At 44.1% G+C, this 10,808-nt stretch overlaps 1 pseudogene; it reads left to right on the top strand.

Moving 5' to 3' along the window:
- The first annotated feature begins 2,223 nt into the window (after window positions 1-2,223).
- On the top strand, window positions 2,224-5,804 carry LOC121920496 (annotated as a pseudogene).
- The last annotated feature ends 5,004 nt before the right edge of the window (window positions 5,805-10,808 follow it).

Below are 10,808 nucleotides of genomic sequence, written 5' to 3'. Positions count from 1 at the left end.
ATGATTTTTTAACTTAATTCTATATTTTAGGAAGGGAGGGTAAGGTGTGGGGATTCAGGTGGGTCTTGTTGTTTTATTATTCTTTGTACTATGTATAATCTTGTTGTTACCCACTTCAATCCCCAAAACGGAAGAAGTGGGATATAAATAAATATTCTATTGTTGTTGTTGTTATTGTTATTATTATTAGACGGGGAAGTTGCATTGGGTTATCAACAATAGAGAGTGGTAACTTTGTTCAGTTTTGTACAGTATATTGAAGTGACAACCAAAGCATCTCCAGTGCCCCTGGAATAGACCTGGAAATGGCAGGACAAAAATAGAATCATAGAGTTGGAAGAGACCGCAAAGGCCATCCAGTCCAACCCCCTGCCATGCAGGAAATCTAAATCAAAGCATCCCCGACAGATGGCCATCCAGCCTTTTTTAAAGACCTCTAAGGAAGGAGAATCCACTAAAATTTCCAAGGAAGGAGTGTGTTCCACTGTCGAACACCTCTTAATCTCAGGAAGTTCTTCCTAATGTTGAGGTGGAATCTCTTTTTCCTGGAGCTTGCATCCATTGCCCTGGGTCCTAGTCTGTGGAGCAGCAGGAAACAAGCTTGCTCCCTCCTCAATATGACATCCCTTCAAGTATTTAAACAGGGCTATCATATCACCTCTTAACCTTCTCTTCTCCAGGCTAAACATCCCCAGCTCCCTAAGTTGTTCCTCATAGGACATGGGTTTCCAGACCCTTCACCATATTCGATGCCCTCCTTTGGACATACTCTAGTTTCTCAACATCCTTTTTAAATTGTGGTGCCCAGAATTGGACACAATGTTCCAAAGCAGAATAGAGTGGCACTATTACCTCTCTTGATCTTGACAAATTTGTCTCAGTTTCAAATTTGTCTCAGTTTCATCTGACCTTAATTATGTCAAAAGTAAACAATCTCACTTTCTGTAGAGAAAAATCTCACATGTAAGTGACACGGAGGCTGAACCGTAGTCAGTGCACATGTCTGTGTGTACTGAAACCCATGTATGAGCTTGATGAACTTCCTGTGATTGAATTTGTTGATTTAAAATTTCCTTTTTATTGACTCATTTATAGTTTTCCTGATTTCAGTTTGAGTTTCCTCACTTTTTAATCTTACCCTTGTCTTCTCCTCTACAGGATCAGTGGTGAAGTGGAACTCACTGGGACCTCTTGCCTAGAAAAGATGTCGACATCATCTCCCAACCTTGCACCGCCTTCCTTGTTCCATCTGATTTTGGCTGCAGTCTTCATTTTTGGGGGGCAGCAGGGGCAGGAATGGATTTTCAGAGCAAGCTATAGAGTCATGGCCACTTGCCAGAGCTGGCTGAAGGTGATGGAAGTTATAGTGCATACATATGGATGGGAACCCAGCTCAGCGAAGCTGCTGTCGTATTTCTCTTCTTCCACTACTTCTCCCTGAAGGCCATTCCTTCTTGAGGTCAGCATTAGGATTCAGGTCAACTCAGAGTAAGGGTGGGGTTTGGTAAAGTCACTTTGGGGGCCTATAGTTCCCAGAATCCACTATCCAGTGAATTCCTGGGAAATTCTGGGAGTTGTAATTTAAAAAACCCACATAAATCTTTCAGGCTGTGGATGATACAATTGTGGCAAATAAATATTTGATACCTGTTAAATAGCATCTTACTATTTCATTCTCTTATGTGCCATTTGGCAAATTCAATAGTTACTATGCTCTGGGTATTAATACTCTCAAGATCTTAGTATACAATTCATAGTCAGACAATTGGTTTGAATTTGAAATTCCAGTCTTGAGCAGGAAAATGGGAACACATGGATTGGTTTGGACTTTTCTTTTCCATTCTCTCTCAAGCCTGGCTCATCTTAGTTTGGCTTTAAGGTTTTTGGGTGAAAAAAGGGCAATGCCTAATCTCACCATCCATGTGATCTTTGGAATAATCCAAAAGAGAACTTTTGTTCTTGGGTTTAATTGCTTTCTCCTCGCAGCTTCAGAGAGGTTGGCTTGGGAAAGTCTCCTGCTGGTTGTATAATTGTTCTGGGGCCTTCATGCTCCAAATCCTCTAGGATGGCTTCCATCTTTGATTATCTTGTTCCCTGGAGAGCCACTGTCTTCTGGTATGCCCCTCTTCAAGAAACCACCCTGAAATTCTTCCCATCACATTACAACAAAACTCTCCTCTTTGCTGTTTGTTGGAAGCATTTGCTTCTGCGCTCTGCAAAGCAATGCATCTTTTTCTCAGAGCTAATGATCATCCCCAGCAAAAGGAGCCTGTTCTCAGGGCTGATGCCAAAGCCTTGCTGCTCCACTTAGAGGTACAGTAGAGTTTTAAGCTTTATTTTTTCGACAAAGGGCATTTCCCTCCACTTTAGCATTTCATTCTTTGCAGTTTAGTTTTTCATGTGTGTGTCTCAGGCTGGTGCCACACTGCAAACTGAAAGCAGCTTGACACCACTCGAACTGTCATGGCTTCATCCAATAGAATTGTGGGATTTGTAGTTTGTTGGGGGCACCAAGCTCACTGTAAGAGAAGGCTAAATATTGGACAACATTAGAAATCCCAGCATTCCACAGCTAGGAGCCATGACAGCTAAAGCAGTATCAAACAGTGTAGATGCAACTTCAGGCTGCACATTACCCTGAGCTTTCTTTCCTCCACATTCTTTTCCAGCCTGAAGCAGCCTCAGCTGGTGGCCTCAGAATCCATATGGGTGAAAGGAAGATGCCCAGGGGGAGCAGTGCCAACTGATGGTGTCCATCTCCATTCAAACTTCGCTTGAACCTGAAAGGAGCTATCCGAGATGATGGACCCAGGTTCTCAAACAGGTATAGCATGCACAGTACTAAGAAACCATGAGATACCACTGGGGGGAATATGTGTGTAGTTGTTTCTTTCTTTTTGAAAGATCACAATTGTGCTGTCTATTAGGCAAGTATGACAATTTTAGTTCAGTTCATTTCTGATAGGGGTTTACCCATATGTGTAAATTTAATCATATTTGGGAAGGAAAGACCTTGAAAGGATTTTTTTTTAATTTGTAGTGGTTAGAAGGTAACGCTGGCAAGATCATACATCCATGGCCAAGACCTGATTTAAAAAAAAAATCTGGGTTTGAGTCCTTGTATATTCCACTATGTTAATAGTTGCCACTTCTTTTATCCCCAAGATCTTGAAAGGGAATGGTGCCTTGTGTTACCTAAAGTGATGGTCAGACAGGCTCAAGAAATAAAGCATTAGATAAAAACATCAGAAAAAACCCACCCCTCCTCCTTTGTTTGGAGATTTAGACAAGTCTTTGGCCTGTTACAGACTGCCAAAATAAAGCTGCTTCGGGTCTTGTTGGAGGTATGCTATTTAAATGATGCATGGGTCCTAAGAGTCTGGAGGTCGTGCCAAAGCCACACTCCATTCTGAAGCACTGGAGTGCAGCTTTGGTGCAGCTTCCAGATTCTTAGGATGCGTGCATCGCATGCATCATAAACTAGGCCATACCTCCAAAGAGACCCGAAGCAGCTTATTTTGGCAGTCTATAACAGGACTTTGTCTTCATCTGCATTTCTTTGTGCAAGGAGATCCACTTTATTATAGTCTGCCAGAAATTCAGTGCATTGTTTTTAAAATGAATATTCAAGAATAAACAGTTAGAATAACCACACAACCCTTTTATTAGATAGGCTGCCATCTCCATGACCCCATCCCTACGGATTCTTAGAGTCATAGTTGGAAAGAGAACGAAGGGCCATCCAGTCCAACCCCCTGCCATGCAGGAAATCTAAATAAAGCATCCCCACAGATGGCCATCCAGCCTCTGTTAAAAAGACCTCTAAGGAAGGAATCCCTAAAATCTCCAAGGAAGGAGTGTGTTCCACTGTCCAATCAGCCTTAAGGTCAGGAAGTTCCTCCTAATGTTGAGGTGGAATCTCTTTTTCTGTAGCTTGCATCCATTGCTCCAGTCTTAGTCTCTGGAGCAAAGAAAACAGCTTGCCCTCCTCAATATGACACCCCTTCAAATATTTAAACAGGCTATCATACACCATCTTAATCTTCTCTTCTCCAGGCTGTACATCCCCAGCTCCCTAAGTGTTCCTCATAGGGTTTCATGGTTTCCAGACCCTTCACTATTTTAGTCGCTGTCCTTTGGACACGCTCCAGTTTCTCCCCACCTTTTAAATTATGGTGCCCAGACTGGACAAATTATTCCAGTGGGGCCTGACCAGAGCAGAATAGAGTGGCACTACTAGTTCCCTTGACTAGACACTGTACTTTTAACTGATGCGCCCTAAAATTGCATTGGCCTTTTAGCAGCTACGTCGCACTGTTGACTCTGTTATACTTGTCTGTTGGACTCCTAGATCCTTTTCACACAGTTTCTTTCATCAGGTGTCCCTCAATACTATATCTGCATTTCATTTTTATTCCCTAAGTGCAGTACCTACATTTTTCTGTTGAAGTTCATTTTGGTAGCTTTGGCCCAGCTTTCTAGTCTATTCAGTCATTTTGAATTTTGATCCTGGGTGTTAGCTACCGTCCCAATTGGTGTTGTCTGCAAAACTGATAAGTATGCCCCCATTCTGTCATCCAATCATTGAAAAAATAATCATTGGGTGGCCTTGATTAAGTACAGTCCTGTTAGGCTACATCCACACTGCAGAAATGACCAACTTGAACACCACTTCAGCTGCCAAGGCCTACCATGCTATGGACTGAGGATTGTCATTTTGGAGATTGTGCTGAAGAAGCAGAAATAGGATGTCAGGTGCTTATCACAAAACTTTCCTTATTACAAGCATTTCCTCCTTTAGGAATAAATTTGTAGAGATCTATGCAAGTTTTGATTTTTTCAGGTATAAATTAATGAATTTGTTTCTTGGTGAAATGCACATTATTTGGATACTTCCAAGACCTGAAACAACCCGTGGCAGCCTCTGTCCTGTCTCAATATTTGTCCATCCCTCCAGCTGATTTATGTTTTTACATCTAGATGAAATTCAAGACTACTTCAAAGAAGAATATTTTCACATTCATTTCATTCAGATCCTGAGCTGAGCATGGAAAGAGAAGAGCAAGAGAATCATACCAACTTTGCTGGATTCATCCTTCTGGGTCTGTCTCCTCTCTCCAGAATTGTATCCCAACCAACACCATCTCCCATAATGGATGTCTCACTCAGATGTATTTCTTTGGGTCTCTGCACCAACGGAATAACTTCCCTCTTGGCCTCCACATGCGACAATTCGAACCGCTATGTAGCCATCTGCCACCCACTCCCCGTTATACAACTGTTTGAGCTACAAGCGTGCACTGCTGCTGGCTGCTGGGTCCGGCTCTTGGCTCATGTCCCTCGCTTGTATCCTTTAAGTGTCGAATTTTCTTTCTGGCTCTCGAGAAATCCACATTCTCCCTGGAATCCATCCTTTGCCAGGCTCTCCTGTCAGACACATCCTCGTTGAAAGATGCTTGGAAGTGAAGGCACTACAGCGCTCTTGACCCCTGGACTATATCCTTCTATCCTATCTGTTCATATGTATGAACGGTTTGGGGGGCCCAATCAGCTTCTGGAAAGTAAAAGGACTTCTCACTGTAGTGCCACCTCACCACAGTGGCCTTTCTATGGGACCTCTGAAGGCACCTACATCCGCCCATCGTACCACCTATTCTGGTTCTAGGCGGAGAGTGGCATCAATATTCTACACAGTTGTACTACCCATGCTTAACCCCTCAATAACACCTAAGGAACATGAAGATTCATGGGGCATGAAGAGGTTATTGAGGTTTGGTGCCAGAGGGGAGGAGTATGGGGAATAAGAATACACAGATAAATCCTGAGCTGACTTGGGAAACTACACCCCCAAATACTGGACATCAAGAAGACGAGTGTGTGAATGTAATTGCTAATGCTTGGGGAAGATCCAGGTTCAACTCCCCACTTAACATGTCCCCTTATTCAGAATTCTGAAACTGAAATACTCCAAAATCTAAAATTGTCCAATTTCTGGTGAGATGGTAACACTTGGTTATCTGATGGTTCAGTGTCACAAACTGTTTATTCCCATGACAAACCATTATCACGAATGTTTTTCTCAAATAACCTTTAGACAGTGTCGAAGGTGTATATGACACGTACCTGCAACTTTTGAGTTTGACTTGGATCCACCCAAGCATCCATATGTCAAAAAACGGGAAATACCAACCTCGGAAAAAAACACCCAAACTCCCACACCCTCTGGTCCCAAACACTTTTGTTAGAGAGACCCCCACCTGTACTATGGTACTCAATGGTACTCTTTGGCCAGTACATTCCAGCCGGCTCCCTTATAAGTTTTGTGAGGTTTAAGTAAGAGTGGAAAGCTACGCAAATGCCACCGAGCCACTGAGGAAGACAGAATAAAGTAACTAATAATAAATAAATAAATAAAAGTTAAAAAATATTTTTGATTTGAAGATATGCTACCTTCTATGCCATGTACATAAAAAGACCTTTGTTCCATATGAAGGAATGCAGAAACTTTAAATAACCACTTATATACTACATGACATTTAGTACATATAATAACTTATAACGTCCCTGTCTGTTCACCTCCAAGCTCACCATGATAGTCAAGAAGTTGGATTGGGTGAAGGAAGTCTGCTCCAGGTGCGGTTGGGGGCCAGGAGGATGTTATCTGCTCTACAGTTAAGAGACTAACTACCAACTCCCCAGTTAATGGTCAGATCCTGCTAGTTGATGTTGCTTCACTTAACTGGTGGGAAAGGAGAATGAAATGTATCCCCTTTGCCTCAACTTGCCATCGAACAGAACCACTTACCTGGGCTGGCTGTTCAGGGGATGGGACCACTTACATAGCTATACCAAATATGGAGCATATCCAAATAACACCCCAAATCCACCAAACGTGATACTTTATTGGGCCCACCAAAAATGCACAATATACCATTTGCACAAGCTTTCAAACCCCACTGGTCTTCCATCAGCAAAGTTTTAAAAAAACCGTACTGGAGAAAAAAATTGAAGATGTTCGTCATAAGCCTGCACTTTCTGTTTTGTTCTCGTTCAGAATGGATGGAGGGTATCCTCTTGCAGCTGGCAACCTCCTCTTCTGACCAGTGGCTGTCTGCCTTCCCTACCTGGCCAGAATACTTTGACGCATCCCTCACAGTCAAAACTGTGCACTGTGTTCTAGCTACAGTGATTCGGGTTCCTTTCCAGTATTTAAAAGGACTATCATCAGAATTGTGATCCATCGTCCACAAATTCCCTCATTATTTTACATCCTTAGCCTCTCTGTCCTCTGTCATCACCCATTTACTCACTGAGTCATCTAAGGATATGACGAGTAAGACATGTATATCAAACAATGGATTATTTTTCCATGTAGATATGATTTGGATACGAAAATCTTGACATATCCATGCTGGACTACAAACAAGACCTCGGGGGATAACCAAGAGAACCCTGAATATGCAGGGTGGGAGGAAAAAGAAAGGCAGAAGTTACGCAACTGTTTGATCTAGTACAAGTACGCTGCTGGTCCAACATTTGGAATGGAGACCACCCAAGGAATACTAGGTTTATAGGCTATATTAGAAGAGACAATGACAAACTCTGTATTCTTTGCTTAAAAACCCTCTGAACTTCAAATGTCCCAAAGTCCAGCAGGTGAATTCAGCTGCTAGCCACACTCTGAAAACAAAAGCAGTTGACCCACCAGCTTAAACTAAAACTGACCATGGCTCAATGCTATGAAATTCTGGGATTTTATTTTGTGAGAGAGTGCCCTCCTGACAAGAGCTCTGGTGCCCCACCAACTACAAAATCCCATAATTGCATACATAAGCCATGGCAGTAAAGTGGTGTCAAACGCTTCATTTCTGCAGCCCTGAAAGCACATACAGTGGTACCCACGACCACCGGATACGAAAGCACCGCGTTAAGAAATTCCGGAGAACGAAAAAATACAAGGAAAAAACTGTTCTGGGTTACGTTTTTTTTCCGGCTTAACAAAAAATTTTTGGTGCTTTTTCGCACCAAATCCGCGGCTTCCAGCGCTAGCGCCTAGGCTTTTTTCCGGGTTAAGAAGATTTCGGTCGAAGGGCGCCGCGGAACAATTAATTTCGTAACCCGGGGTACCACTGTATACTTAAGTTACAATCAACGGTGACAGGCAAGAATTCAGACCCTGGACAGCTCTGAGTAGGGACTTGCTCCAAAAGGATCCTAGAAGAAATTAAACGAAGCCTTCTTCATCCAACGTTTCCCAGCTTGTCAAGCCTCCAGATTTTTTAAAATTACAGTTCTGGAGACTCATGGCCAATTGCAGAGCTGGCTGAGGTGATGCAATTAGATAACTGGATCAGTGGCATCTGTGAGTACAGAGACGTGACGCTGCTGGAAGGTGAGGAAACAACTGCCTCTCGCCCTTGCACATCAGGCTGGCCGTGCCCGGGGGGGATGCATGATGAGAACTCCTCACAGATAATCACAATGCGTCCTTAGGGAAGGCATGTTCCATCTTGTCCTAAAGGAACGCTGTTAGCCACTTCTGAAAAAACCTTCCTGGAAACCCCCTGGATATGAGAAATTATAGCCGTGTCACTGCTGCTTTTTGAGCAAAGGGGGTTGAGAGGGCGTTGCTCTTCAGCTCCAAGCTGTCGTGATGAGCTGATTATCTAGAACCCATTCAAAACCGGCTTAAGGACAGGCTTTGGGTTGAGAACTGCCATGTTGCCTTGACCGACGATCGCGCTGAAGAATCGACAGGGGGGAACCCTGTTTTGCTCCAGACCTCTCAGCGCTTTCGATACTAAGATCACGGCACCTCTGGACCCCCCCGAAGGGGTTGATCGGGGCTCAGTTGCAGTGGTCCGATCCTTCCCTCGGCCACGTCCAGAGGGTGCTGCTCGGGGACTGTAAGCTCCATAGAGGAACCTCACTTGGGGGCCCGGGGCTATCTTGTCCCCGTGTTATTCAACATCTATATGAACGCGGGGTGAGATAATAGCGAGTATGGGCCGGTGTTATCAGTACGCTGATGACACCCAAATCTATTTCACTTCTCGTTCGTCGGCCTAGAATTCCAAATGGCCTCTCCTCTCCCATGAATGATCTTCAGCGGTAATGGGCTGGATGAGAAAAACAGATTGAAACGAATCCAGATAGACGGAGGTGATCACGTAGCGCCCCGAACCAAGAATTCGGGTTGCAACCTCCAGTCCTGATGGGTCACCTCCCCCCAGTGACTTGTAAGCAGTCTGGGGGTGCCCTCGACTCGTCGCTCCTGATGACAAATCAGGTAAGCGACGGTCAGACGCCTGCTATCAGCTTCGGCTGATACGCCCAGCTCGCACTTTTCTGAAATTAAGACCTCGAAACTGTTGTGCACGCACTGGTAACCCACCCTTACTTCTGTAATGCCACTCTACTTTGGGCTACCCTTGTGCTTGGCTCTCGGAAGCTTCAGCTAGGTACAAATAATGGCAGCCAAGGCTTATTTCTGGACAATCTAAGGACCACATTACTCCGGTTCTGAGGTCCCCCAATGGCTGCCTATAGCTTCCGGGCCCAGACAAGGTGTTTGTATATACTTTAGCCCTAATGGCTGGGTCCCAGCTATCTCAGGGACCCGCCATCCTCCCGTACAATCCTCCCCCCGCCGCTCCCTCCGGTCCCTGGGAGGAACATACTGCAGCATCTAAAATTAGGCTTGAGGCACCTCCCAAGGTCTTTCTGCGTCGCCCCCAAACTCAGGAATGACTGCCAAATAGACCGTCAGTTGAAATCATAGACAGCTTTAAAAAAGCTGTCAAGACGGATCTCTTCCGGCAGCCCTTTCAGATAAAACCAATCCCGGCCTGCCTCCCTGATCCCCTTCCTCTCGTGGCCCCATCTCAGTATGGTTAGGATCCCAGAGGACACAGGGTTTAGTTTGTTAACATATTTATGTTTTGATATGTGTTTTTAAATCTGCATATTTTTAATACTTTTATAAAGGAGGAGGGATTTAATGTTTTTAAATTATATTTTACATCTGTTATAATCACTGTTGTCACCGCCCGGATGGTCGCACAGGCGGTATACAAATAAATATTATTATAATTATAATATATTATAGTGCAACATATGGAGGTGAACCAAGCTCAGACAGTGCTGCCATATTTCTTCCACTCCCTTTCCTGACTCCATCACTCCTAAAGAGAGGAAGGCACTAAAGGGAGAGTCTTATGGCCTAGTCTCCATACTTCCTCCCCCTTCCTCTCTAAGTCTTCTGAATCTCCTGCTTGAAGCGTGTATAAGTAGTGGGGAATGGAAAGATTTGCTTTGAGGTGTGGAATTGTTCGAAAAGAGATTGTGTATTATTTTAACTTTGCAGTTTGAAAATGCCTGACAACACAGAATGTTTTCACCTGTTGCCAAAAGGAGAGCAGGATCATGACCTCTCCGGGAAGAAGTTCAAATCTGGGAGCAGCACTGAGAAGCCCCTTTCCTTTGTTCCACATCAATGAGACCAGAGAAGGTGGGGGACAGAGGAAGGGCCCCCCTGGTCGCTAAGAAGTGCTCCTAGTGGCTTGTAAGAGAGAGACAGTCTTTCAATAACCTGAGACCAAGCATATGCCTTAATAGGTCAAAACCAGCACTTTGAATTATCCTAGAAACAGATCAGCAGCCAAGCGTTTACAACAAGAGTTGTATGCCCATGTAGCAGCTCCATAACACCTGGCTCGACAGCTCTTGGGCAACAAAGTATTCTGAGCACTTTTCAAAGGCACCCCACATACAACGCATTACAGGTTCTGTCTTCGGGATCATGTTTG

Source organism: Sceloporus undulatus, chromosome 2, assembly GCF_019175285.1.
Source record: "Sceloporus undulatus isolate JIND9_A2432 ecotype Alabama chromosome 2, SceUnd_v1.1, whole genome shotgun sequence".
Classification (NCBI taxonomy): Eukaryota; Metazoa; Chordata; class Lepidosauria; order Squamata; family Phrynosomatidae; genus Sceloporus; species Sceloporus undulatus.
The sequence above is the reverse complement of the archived record's forward strand: the minus strand, read 5'-3'. Positions and strand labels throughout refer to the sequence as shown.